The sequence below is a fragment of the Rhea americana genome, unplaced genomic scaffold, assembly GCF_003343005.1.
Source record: "Rhea americana isolate MKP2758 unplaced genomic scaffold, rheAme1 scaffold_229, whole genome shotgun sequence".
In the NCBI taxonomy this organism is placed as follows: domain Eukaryota; kingdom Metazoa; phylum Chordata; class Aves; order Rheiformes; family Rheidae; genus Rhea; species Rhea americana.
Window position 1 is genome coordinate 1,204,660 of NW_028186345.1, and position 10,786 is coordinate 1,215,445.

Genomic DNA, 10,786 nt, shown 5'->3' on the forward strand with positions numbered 1-10,786 from the left:
GTCACTTGCAATGCTGTAGTAGCTAAATTTATAGTATCTTATCTTGCTGAAGAATCTTTGCTGTGTTCCAGAACCATCTGTTAATGTCAGCACAGCTATTGAAATAGCACAACTTCATTATATTGTTATTGTACGTACAGCATAACAAAAAAACTAAATAGAAGGTCAAATTCTGATTATGTGACTACATGTGTAAATCAAGAATATTTCCATTGAGTAAAATGAAAATGCTGGATATTTGGTCAGAGACAGAATTTATAGCTTAGTGTGGCACTCAGAAATAAGTGATTATAAATAAATACACAGATGCATATATGCATGATATAATACAAAACATATAAAATATTGTATCTTTGTATGGTTAAATTTCTCTTAAAAAGTAAACTAGGAAAGAGCAAGAATTCAAAGGAATTTTTCCATTAATTTACCACACAAGAAAAGTCAATATGGAGCCTAAACTACTTGACATAAGAATTCAGTTTGCTAATGGCATTCTTTATTAGGGAGAATATATTTTGCTTTCAAAACTTCTTTTGCAATCTTTTTCACCCATTCGTTTACCTCAGGAAAACTGACAATTGTGAAAACAGATTTCCAAAAATCAGAGAGCAGATTGTTTTAATCCCATGCTTTGCTACTACAATTAGTACAGGTTTTGTAAAATGGAGATGAGACCCATTACAAAATCTGTCCCGTAACATTTTCCCCTGCGTCAGAGATGGGATCAGTCTCCAATAGCATTCTTAGCTCTTCTGGTTCTAGTACCTTCCCACCCACTCAGGGCACTGAAATGGGCAGAGCTTCCTGGGGATATCTGCACATGTGTCTGAAACATCCAAAGCCTGAAACATGCCATTTCTTCACAAGACAGAAGGAAAGCATAGAGAGAAAGGATTTTAAACTGCTGATGGTCTGGCTTACTTCCCAGCACCAGCAAAGGAAACCAGTTTCTGTTATAATAAATGTATGGACACCCATTCACACAGATCTTGAAAGATCACTTGATACTGGCATTATTTTCTCATTAAAGACTGCTTTAAGGCATTTCTGACTGCAAAATAATTTATGCAAATCGTGGCTTATCTTTACTATGTAAGGATCAGCGTTTTTTGTTTTTTCTTTAACTTGCACAGGCTAGGGAAAACTCTCTTTGCCATTATGCCCATTGTATCACCTACTACTTCTCATATAAAAATGTCAGTTCTACTGCTGAAAGGAAAAACAGGAGATTATAAAGCACATTCATCACAATGCTGGAAAGGTACGTTTTATATTTGTAGAGAGGCATCAGGTACCTGTCTTCAGGGGCGTACTTGGATTTCCTTGAAAATACACAAATTAATGAATCCTGTGAATTAAAACACACTTGCACTCATCAGAAAGTTAGGATAATGGGGTTCCTTTCACTATGCTCCTTCTAGTAGGACAGTAAGAGACATCCTTGGCCATCAATTCCTGGTCTTTCTAGAAGGCTGTTCCAGAATTTCAGTCCTGTGCAGTCTGCTTGTTTCTATCCTATCCTAATTATTGGCCAATTTATATCTACATATTCTGGTGTAAATATCATTATCTTACTGCTTCTGGTTTTCCTATTTATTTCCTTAACCTCTATAGAAGAAAAAAAAAATATTTTATCCTTTGGTTTACCCAGTCAAGCAGTCCAAGGCTTTCTTATGCTTTTCTACATAATAGACTCTTCATTCTCCTAAATAAGCCCTCTTTATTCACGTTCCAAACTGAACACCATTCTCCAAGCAAGAATTAACAGAAATCTTCTTCATTACTAAAGGCGAGATCTTACGAGGGCCTTGTGCCTCAGTTCTCTATTGCTATGGGATCTATGGTGGACCATATCTGCCTTTCCCACAGCTACGACTACAAGTGTCTCTGAAATATAAAAATACAGATGACCTTGCTTTATTTTATTTACAAAGCTGCCTTTTCCTGAAAAGTGTTATTTCAAACATTAAATATAACCATTGTTTTCCAGACCTGCGATTTCTTTCTTTTAAAAGTAAATTTAATATTTTAGATTGCAAAGAGAGTGAATGTATTGAGAAATTAAATGTTTTACAAAAGATGAAGTAGGCAGCTTGAAGCTGTCTATTTATCACTAGTTTTAGCATATAGTTGCAGTGTTCCAGGATCATGCTGCCAAAGGAACAGCAACCTATTTTAGGGGCCGGGCCAGAAGGCAAGAAGTTGGCAAGGATATGCTTCTAAGCCTTGTCTTGTACATACAAATGCACATACAGGGAAGGGTACACTTCTCCGTCTCTCAGTGAGAAGCAGGAAGGACCAACCAAATACAGAGAGTAAAAGCTCCTGGGGAAGAAATACCATTAAGGGGAGCAGAACTTGTTGATGGCAGTTTTTAGCAGCTGCTAAAAACTTCCAGTACAGGCCTAAAGTGTTCTGTTCTCCCTTCTATATAAGCTTAATTTCTGTCTCTTAGAATGCATACGCCTTCTTTAGCCTCTTTTTAATGGGGCTTATTATTAAACTATGATAAAAGAAGTGTAAAAAGGTTAGACTTCTTTAGAGAAAAAAATAAGCAGAAATGTACAACAAAAAGTGAAGAAGCAAAAAAAAACCTAAGTTCTCTTATTTTAATTCTGTAATAATTCAAGAGTACAAGGTAAATAAACGATATTGCAAGACAGTTTGTTTAAAGTAAAAAGATTATTATATTTTACAGGATACATAGTTAGTTCATGGAACTTGTCCCAGTACAGCACAGCAACTTAAGAACATTCAAAAAGAGTAGAATTAAACTGATAGCAAAAATGTCCACATTACGTTTTCATCCCCCACACTCTCTTTTCTAAGGTTTTTTGAAATAACTCACTCACTTATCCTAAGACTGACGGAGAAAATACGGCAAATTATCCTTCTGAAATGGTTGATAATGATGACTGTTAGGCAGTGTAGCATGATGCAGACAGAAAGAAAGAAAAGGAAAATCATTAAGCACAATATGCAAGAGCTGGGAACTCTGAGGAAGTAGTTGGCAAATGAACCTGTCTTTTTAAAAACAATACTTTATATTACTTCGTAAGGGAAAGCAGATTGAATTATATTTCCTTTTTATAGCTAGTTTTTAAAATTAGTGAATGACTTAATAGACTGAATACATTAGATGAAAATTGCTACTGTTTACAAAATCTTAAGAAAAAGAAAAGAGCAGGAAAATACATCATCCTTTCACCATACAGGTGGCAATTTTTTCATGTCCAGGAGAAGAGCAATCTATTGTTAACCCCACATGAAACCAGATTGAGGAATGACTCAGACTTACATACATGTCACTGTTCTCCATTTTGGATTATTTCCAAAACTGTGTGGGAAAAAAGAAATCTCATCTTCACAAATTTTGATTTTCTATACTGTCAGAGCTCAGAGCTTGTGAGTAGATCAGTACTGCCATCTTAATGGAACTGAAAATCAAACCCAACCAGTCTAATTCAGTATCTGCATTTTCTTGTGCAAGTAAACACATACTCGAGAAAACAGTCAATCTGAGGGATTTAAACTATTGCACAAAATTAAATTAAAGTATTTCTCATCATTCTAATTGGAATATCCAGTTTTCACATGGCTTCTCTCTTTACAATTGTACTGCAAGCACCCCATTCACAGTGAGTTGTCTTAAACAGCGAAAATTCTTTTCACTTTCTTCTTTTCTCTAGACATGATCTTTAAAAGGATAGGTAAAGCAAATTCATGGTCACTGCCTGATCCTCCTGTTGTCTTTTCTACAGCAGTTTAAAAGCTTCAGCTGAGTGCTTCCCTGCAGGAATACATAGGCATAAAAGCGGACAATTTGCCAGTGTACCATAACCGCTCGATACAGTGAAATCTCACTCTTTCTATGAGCTCCAATAGCAGATGAGAAAAAGAAGAAAACACTTCAATACGAGGTAATTTCTGCAGTGTTTTCTTTCATTTTTTTTCATATTAATAGAATGTTATAGAATGAATATAATTCCAAACCTCAAAAGAGAGGAAATTCCAGAATTAAGATTGACTTTTACTGCACAGGTGCTGCGGTTGGGCATTTCCTGAACATCTGTTCTACAAAACTCTTTCTTTTTAATATAATTTGCAAATAACACTTTTAGTGAGTGCCTTACACGAGGTAATCCAAACCACAGCTTTAGGCCTGGACCCATTCTCTGGCCTTAGGGTAAGTGGTACAGGATGGCTTGCATCCATGCAGTTAAATTCTCTCTCTTACCTACAACAGGGTGTCACTCCTATTGCCTACTGGAAACATTTCCTGGCTTGTACTATTCTTCAGTTGAAGCTCAGGCACTGGCTTGGAGAACGCTAGCTGGCTGGACCAAAACTGTGCCAAATGGAGTGCTAAAAATTAAACAGCACAGACAAGTGCATGCCAGTACTTGAGCCCATGTTTTGTCTCTTTTTTATTAGCGTACACATTGCCAGGAGGTTGGGCAGGAGGATCAAAAAGTAGAAAGAAAGGAAAGATCTATTTCTGGTAAAAGATAATTTTGGCCCAAGAACAAACATGTATAAATTAACCGTGAATATGCTAGACTTCAAATTAAAAGAAGATTTCCAATCATGAGATGAGTCAAATTCGAAAACAACATTCCCATAGAATAGTATTTCATGTACAGAATAGTAGAACACTGGAAATGGCTAAACCATGAAAAGGATTGAATGATAGCATTTGTTGTGATGGCAGGGGACTAGACTCAATCTAGGGAGTCCTTTTAGTCCTACTTCCTACATTTCTAATGCAATCAGACTTCATCAAACAAAAAGTGATAACACAATATCGCTTTGAAGTCTGATACCTGATACTTTACACCTCTCCTCAGACTAAATGCACTACACAAAAAGTTTGATTTCATAATTTTTCATTGAACAGGAATAGTCTCACTCAGTTTTCCCTGTAAGCAGTGAATATTTATATCTAATCCCACTTACATAGCTTTTTGTTTTCAAATGAATCCATTTTACCATAAAATTCTCTAGGGTTGTAATTACTGTGAATAGAATGACACAGACTAATGTAAATCTAGAAAAGCAGGAAACAAATTTGGGAACAGATATACTTATTTCTCATATATTATCACCTTTAAAATACTGGAATCAATATACAAATATAACAAGGAACTACTTAAGCACAGTACAAATAAAAAAATATATTATTTTGTTGTTTGGAAACAGAACTATATAAGCAAAATAACATGTTTTTTGGCAATTGTATAACTATAATTAATGCATTAGGCTACACAAACTGATCTCATGACAGGTAAACAACTGGATTTTAGACATAATAAGGAACGGTTGTCTTGTCCTGTAGTAACCATCTAGTTGCATTGTAGGTCTCCAAGATGATGTATCAGCTCGATTCTGCCTACCTCAAACATTGCCTAGCATTGTGATTGCAGTGCGTAATTGCTTTCTTTTTCTCCCAAAACAGAAAACATGTAAGGGAAGTAAAAAAATTTTAAAAAGCATATTGCAGGAAGAATTATTATTTAATATAAGGACTAAAGTGCTTTGTGATGTTATAGTCAGTATAGATTGTACTGTCTGTGAACATACTCTTTGGAAGCATAAGCTCCAATAATTTTGGACAGCCATGCTAGCGCCTCTTGTGTAAGCTCGTCTGTAACTGGAGGTCCGTGGATACTGAAACGTCCCCCACTAGAAACGTGAGGACAGAACTTCATCCCTAAGAATCCTATCACCTACAGCATCTTTAAGAATCAGTATTTGTTGGATAAATAACTACTAAAAACCTGCATTTTTCATCTGCTATATCAGTGGGCATTTCACAGCAGACCGTTGGCAAGCAGCATTTTCTTCAGAAAGACAGTATTCTTCAGAGTTAGGACTACTAACTGCATCTGTTGAACAGAGACTGGAGCACTGCTCTCCAATTCTCCAACCAAAACCCTGGAAATAAATTGTCCTTGCAGGCTGGATACGCCATTGTTTCAGAAAAAGAACGAAGAAGTTGTTTGGACTCTGCTAGACTTAGCCTCCCCAGTGATTAACACATATCCACAAGCAACTATGCAGAGCAGCTATCATTCTGTGGTTGAGGAACTGCTGGTTTGTCATTCAAGATGCATATTTTGGCCTCTTTCTGATTGAACACCAAGATCAGAGCTGATGAGCACCATTTATTCCTGCAATCTCCCTCACCATAGAAAGAAAACCCAGGCATACAAGAAGGGGAGTCACAGCATACTCCAGTTGGTCTCCCTGATCTGGGCAACTGGGTAACTTTCAAGATCATACATATAACTAATTTCTCAAAAGCAGATCTATTGCTTTTGCCTGCTATCCCAAATGAATCAGACCTCTCTTAGCACAGACGTGAAAAAACAAGGGAATTGTGACTGGGAAAAAAAATGGCCTGAAGGCCATCAGAAGCCAACTGGGTGATGCGAAAGATTGTGGAACTCTGGCTGCAACTCCTTTCACCAACTGAAAATTCCCCCCTGCCAGTGAGATCTTCAGATGCTCATCTGAGACTGCTTTAAAACCTCTGTGTATTGAATGAATAGTAGAAAGAAGCTTTCACATAAGTTAGGAAATAGACATTTATTTTTTTAGCAGCTGCAACCATATTTTTACTGGCTTTGAAAGAGCTTTAACAGTCTCAGTGAAACTTCCCATTTTGGCCTTGTCTTTAGTGCCAAAAAACTTTCTTCGCAGCACAGCGTATCTATTGTACACTAATTATCCTGCTGTAAAGTCCTAATGGAAATAGTTATGTCATTTTATTGCAAAGTAAATCAGCAAAGGCACCAATGGACAGAAGCAGTTTTAGGCTTGCAGTAAAAAATCTGTCATCCTTTGTCTCCATCAAGATTTTAGAAAAGGATACTAGTCAGATGTACAAAACCCACTTTTTTTCAATGAAAGCAATGTCTCCTAGCTTAGTCTATCTGCTTATCTTCATAGCTTCTGCTGGGCAAAATAATCTCAAACACAACCGCACAACTCTAGCCTCCTTCACTGGCATTTTTAGCAGATATCATACGTTCTAAAGCTACCTGGCTCCATTCTTATGCTGCGTGAATTGCTGCTTCTTTTTCCTGCATCTGGACTGCAGAGTGCATTCTTTTTAGAGAAGCATTATATGAGCTACTGAACTTCTCATGCTGCCATTTCAAGAAATGATTGTATTAACTCCTTTAAAAAAAAATTTGGAAACATCTCTTTTCACCCAGAATACTGCATTTACCCCCAGACTATCAAGCAAACTGACCAGTTACTGAGTATACCTTATAATAATGTAATTATCTCTAAAATACCATTCTATATTAATATATTATGGAGAATCAACTAGTTACAAGAAAACTGCTTTTCTTATTTTTTACAACTAGATTGCCTGAATGAAAAAAAAAATGCAGCTGAATCTTATGTTCTTATGATGCTCATTGGAATAAAAGTGGCTCCTCAGTGGTGTAGATGTCCCCACGGATCTAAGTCTTGACTGAGTCATTCGCCTGCTAATTAGTAATACAGAATAACCACAAAACTTCTCCCTGTCATTTGTATAAAGCACAAAGGATTTATGGTGATTAAAAGAAACCGGCAGTCACTTTGGTAATTCTTACGCATAGGAAAGTTCAATTAGAAATTCAAAATGAGTACTTTGATCCAGTATTAAAATATTACTATTCAGTTGTGGTTGTGCTCTGACATTAAAATATATGACTTCTCAGTCACAGAATAACATGTAAAGCAACTTGTGGTAGAAAAAGATAGGGAAGATTACTTAAGGAATTAGTTATTTCAACATATGTCCTCAATATCAATGTAATTCGTGTAATTTCTGTAAATCTTTCATATTCTTTAGGGTTTTTTTTCTTTAGAAAAGTGATTCCTCTACAATCAAATACTTCCGTAGATAAAGCCTAAGGATGTTGGAGGGCACTCTTTGTGTTTCTTGGCTCTATACACTTTAACTCGTATTTTTTTATTTCTATTTAATTTGAAATCTTGTATCTATTACTCTGTGTCTCTAAGAAGCGCTGCAGAGAGGAGTTAACTGAATTAACTTAGTGCAGACTGAGACCCTGTGCCAACTAAGGCCTCTGTGTACTCAGCTTGCTTATCAGTGTAACAGAGTTGTAAATGGGAATAGTGCAGTACATATGTACAAACTTTGTACGAACTGTTTTTTGCCCTTACAACTTAGATGTTTTCATAGGAGAACTTTTTCTTCTTTTCAAAACTCTTGTAGAGAGTCTTTTAGCTCTGCAGTGCCTGTTGCTGAAGCCAGATCTGGTTCTATACACTTCTAAATTCTGGCTATTGCAGCCAGAAACCAAGCCATTGACACACTAAGTAAGCTCGTCATTCCTGAGGCTGGAGCTTTATACAACACAGCAGACAATCCATTAAACTCTAGAGTAAATAGCATTTAGCAGACATTTCTCAATTGCAGAAGATGGTGAGACTCCTACATTCACAGCAAACTGGAAAGACTTCATTCACACTTCAATTGGTGCTATTTCCATATATGCAGGGTAGTACTCCTGGTGAAGGACAATCCTGCTCAGTTGGTGGAATCAAATCCTATGAAGATGAGGAGCAGTATTTCTGTGGCCTCTCTATGAAGAAATAAGTCTTCACAGAGCTGTGTGAGGAGCCTGTGTTCACCCTCAAGTGCTTCAAAATGCAAACGAGGTAGACCATAAAAAGACTGAATGTGGTTTGTAGTTGTGCTTTGGAAACCAACACACTAACGGTCCATGGCTAATCAGTTCTCTTACCTGGTATACCTGGTAAGTCAACAGCCTGCACTATGTTGGAAATGGTCAAAGCTAATAAAAACATGCTTCCTAACGGGTTACGGACATAAGTAATGAATGTGTTTAAACTATTAAACTTGGAATTCCAGAGAAAAGACTTCCTAAACTGCACCGAGGCCAGTGACAACAGTAATACGCTTGCAAACTGCCAGCCAAAAGGAAGAGGGCACAATTCCACTATAGGTAGACTTGGTTAAACAGAAGGACAGGTTCAGGAACTCAGATTAGGGACAGACAAAAAAGGTGCATGATACCAGAAAGGTAAAGAGACCTGAAGAAGCTTAAGAGTCGTATTTCTCTTCATGACATGGTTATTGATAAAGTGACTGGACACAGAGCATTCACTTACACTTTCCTGATATGACTAATAAAGCCCACCGACTGCTTGAAACAGTCATATTCTTCAGGTCCTTTTACAGTAAAGAAAGAAGATAAATTTGTTGGAGAAAGAAAGCTGATTGCACAAGGCCTCTGATGAGTGTTTGCTATGGCTCTCTCTCTCACCACAATGACTCTTTAATCTAAAAATTGTTGGATCTACTGGATCTACTGCTTTAAAAGACTCACTTCTTCCCTTTCCTTTTTTTTTTTCCTCCAACTGATGATCCAATATGGTGGACTGTGCTGAAGCTTAGAATGCAATCACACCAGCAGTGCTTTCCATAAGGTAGGTAACTACACAGACTGCTTTTTCACACTTTCCACTGTTTCTCCTTTGGAGACTAAACCAGTCATCTGTTCTGAGGAGGAAGTATGCCATAACATTTTAATTTCCTGGATCTATTTACTAAATGCATATACAGGGGAAGCAGTATGGGTTGATCACCCCTAGGTAATACACAAAATATCCTTTCAGTGAGTGTGGTCTTTTGCTGTTGTTGTTATGGACTCCCTCCCTGTTACTGCCTATCATCTACTTGATCTGCTTAAATTATAACCTTTTAAGGCAGAGGCTATTATTATAGATATAGCCTGGTGAAGCTCAGAAAGTAACACAAGAACTCCAAGGAAATGAACGGTAGTATTTGAGAAACGCAAAAACTGTAACAAATGCATCAGTTATCTGATGCTCTGAAAGAAAATTACTAATCCCTTTTTCTGGATTGGATACAGAAGCACAAAGCTTCTGTCCTAAATCAAAACCTAGATATATAGTGGAGTTGGGTATGGGTGTGACAATTCATAAAATACATTTCAGTGCTCGTATAGCTCATCTTTACTTTGGCGAAAACCCTCATCTTGTGAAAAATTGGAAGTCTTTGAAACAATGCAAGTCTAGGTTAAAATTAGGCAACTTTTCTGATGTAGTATCTTATTGTGGAAATGACCATTGATTTGGGCAGACGATTCTTTCTTCATCCAGACCTAATGTGATCTTTAATCAGTACTAAAGACTGCTGTCTCAGGAAATGCTAGTTCCATAAACCACTCTTCCTGCTACTTAATGCACGCTCAAGATTCAGCCTCCAGGAGCCTGACAGCTGTCCTCTCAGATGCAGACAAACGCGAGGGTGGCAGTGCCAGCAGCGCCGTCAGAAGCAATAGCATTGCTCTCCCAGCCCACTGTTACTCTATTATTTCTACAGTGCACATATTTTAACAGCGTGCTAAAACACCTGCAGGAGCACCTTTGCATAAGCATTAGGAGGCACTGCTCCACAACTTTTCTGCGGCTGGAGCAGGTAAAAAGAGTTTCTAAGCTTTCCTTAAGACTCTTACTACAGTGCCTACTTTTATTAGTTATGGAAAGGCAGCACTGAAATGGAAATCACGGATCAGAAGCCTTCCACAGAGCGCTTCACGCACAGAGATGCAGAAGAGGTGCCCCCCTACCACACCGGCCGTTTGCCCGAAGCCGGCACTCAAACGGACTTGAGGTGACCCGATAGCAGAGGTGTCTCCCCAGGGCACCCCCCCCCCAACACACACACCCAGCAAAGCGCGGCGGCTCGGCCCCGGCCGCCGAGGGAGCCCCA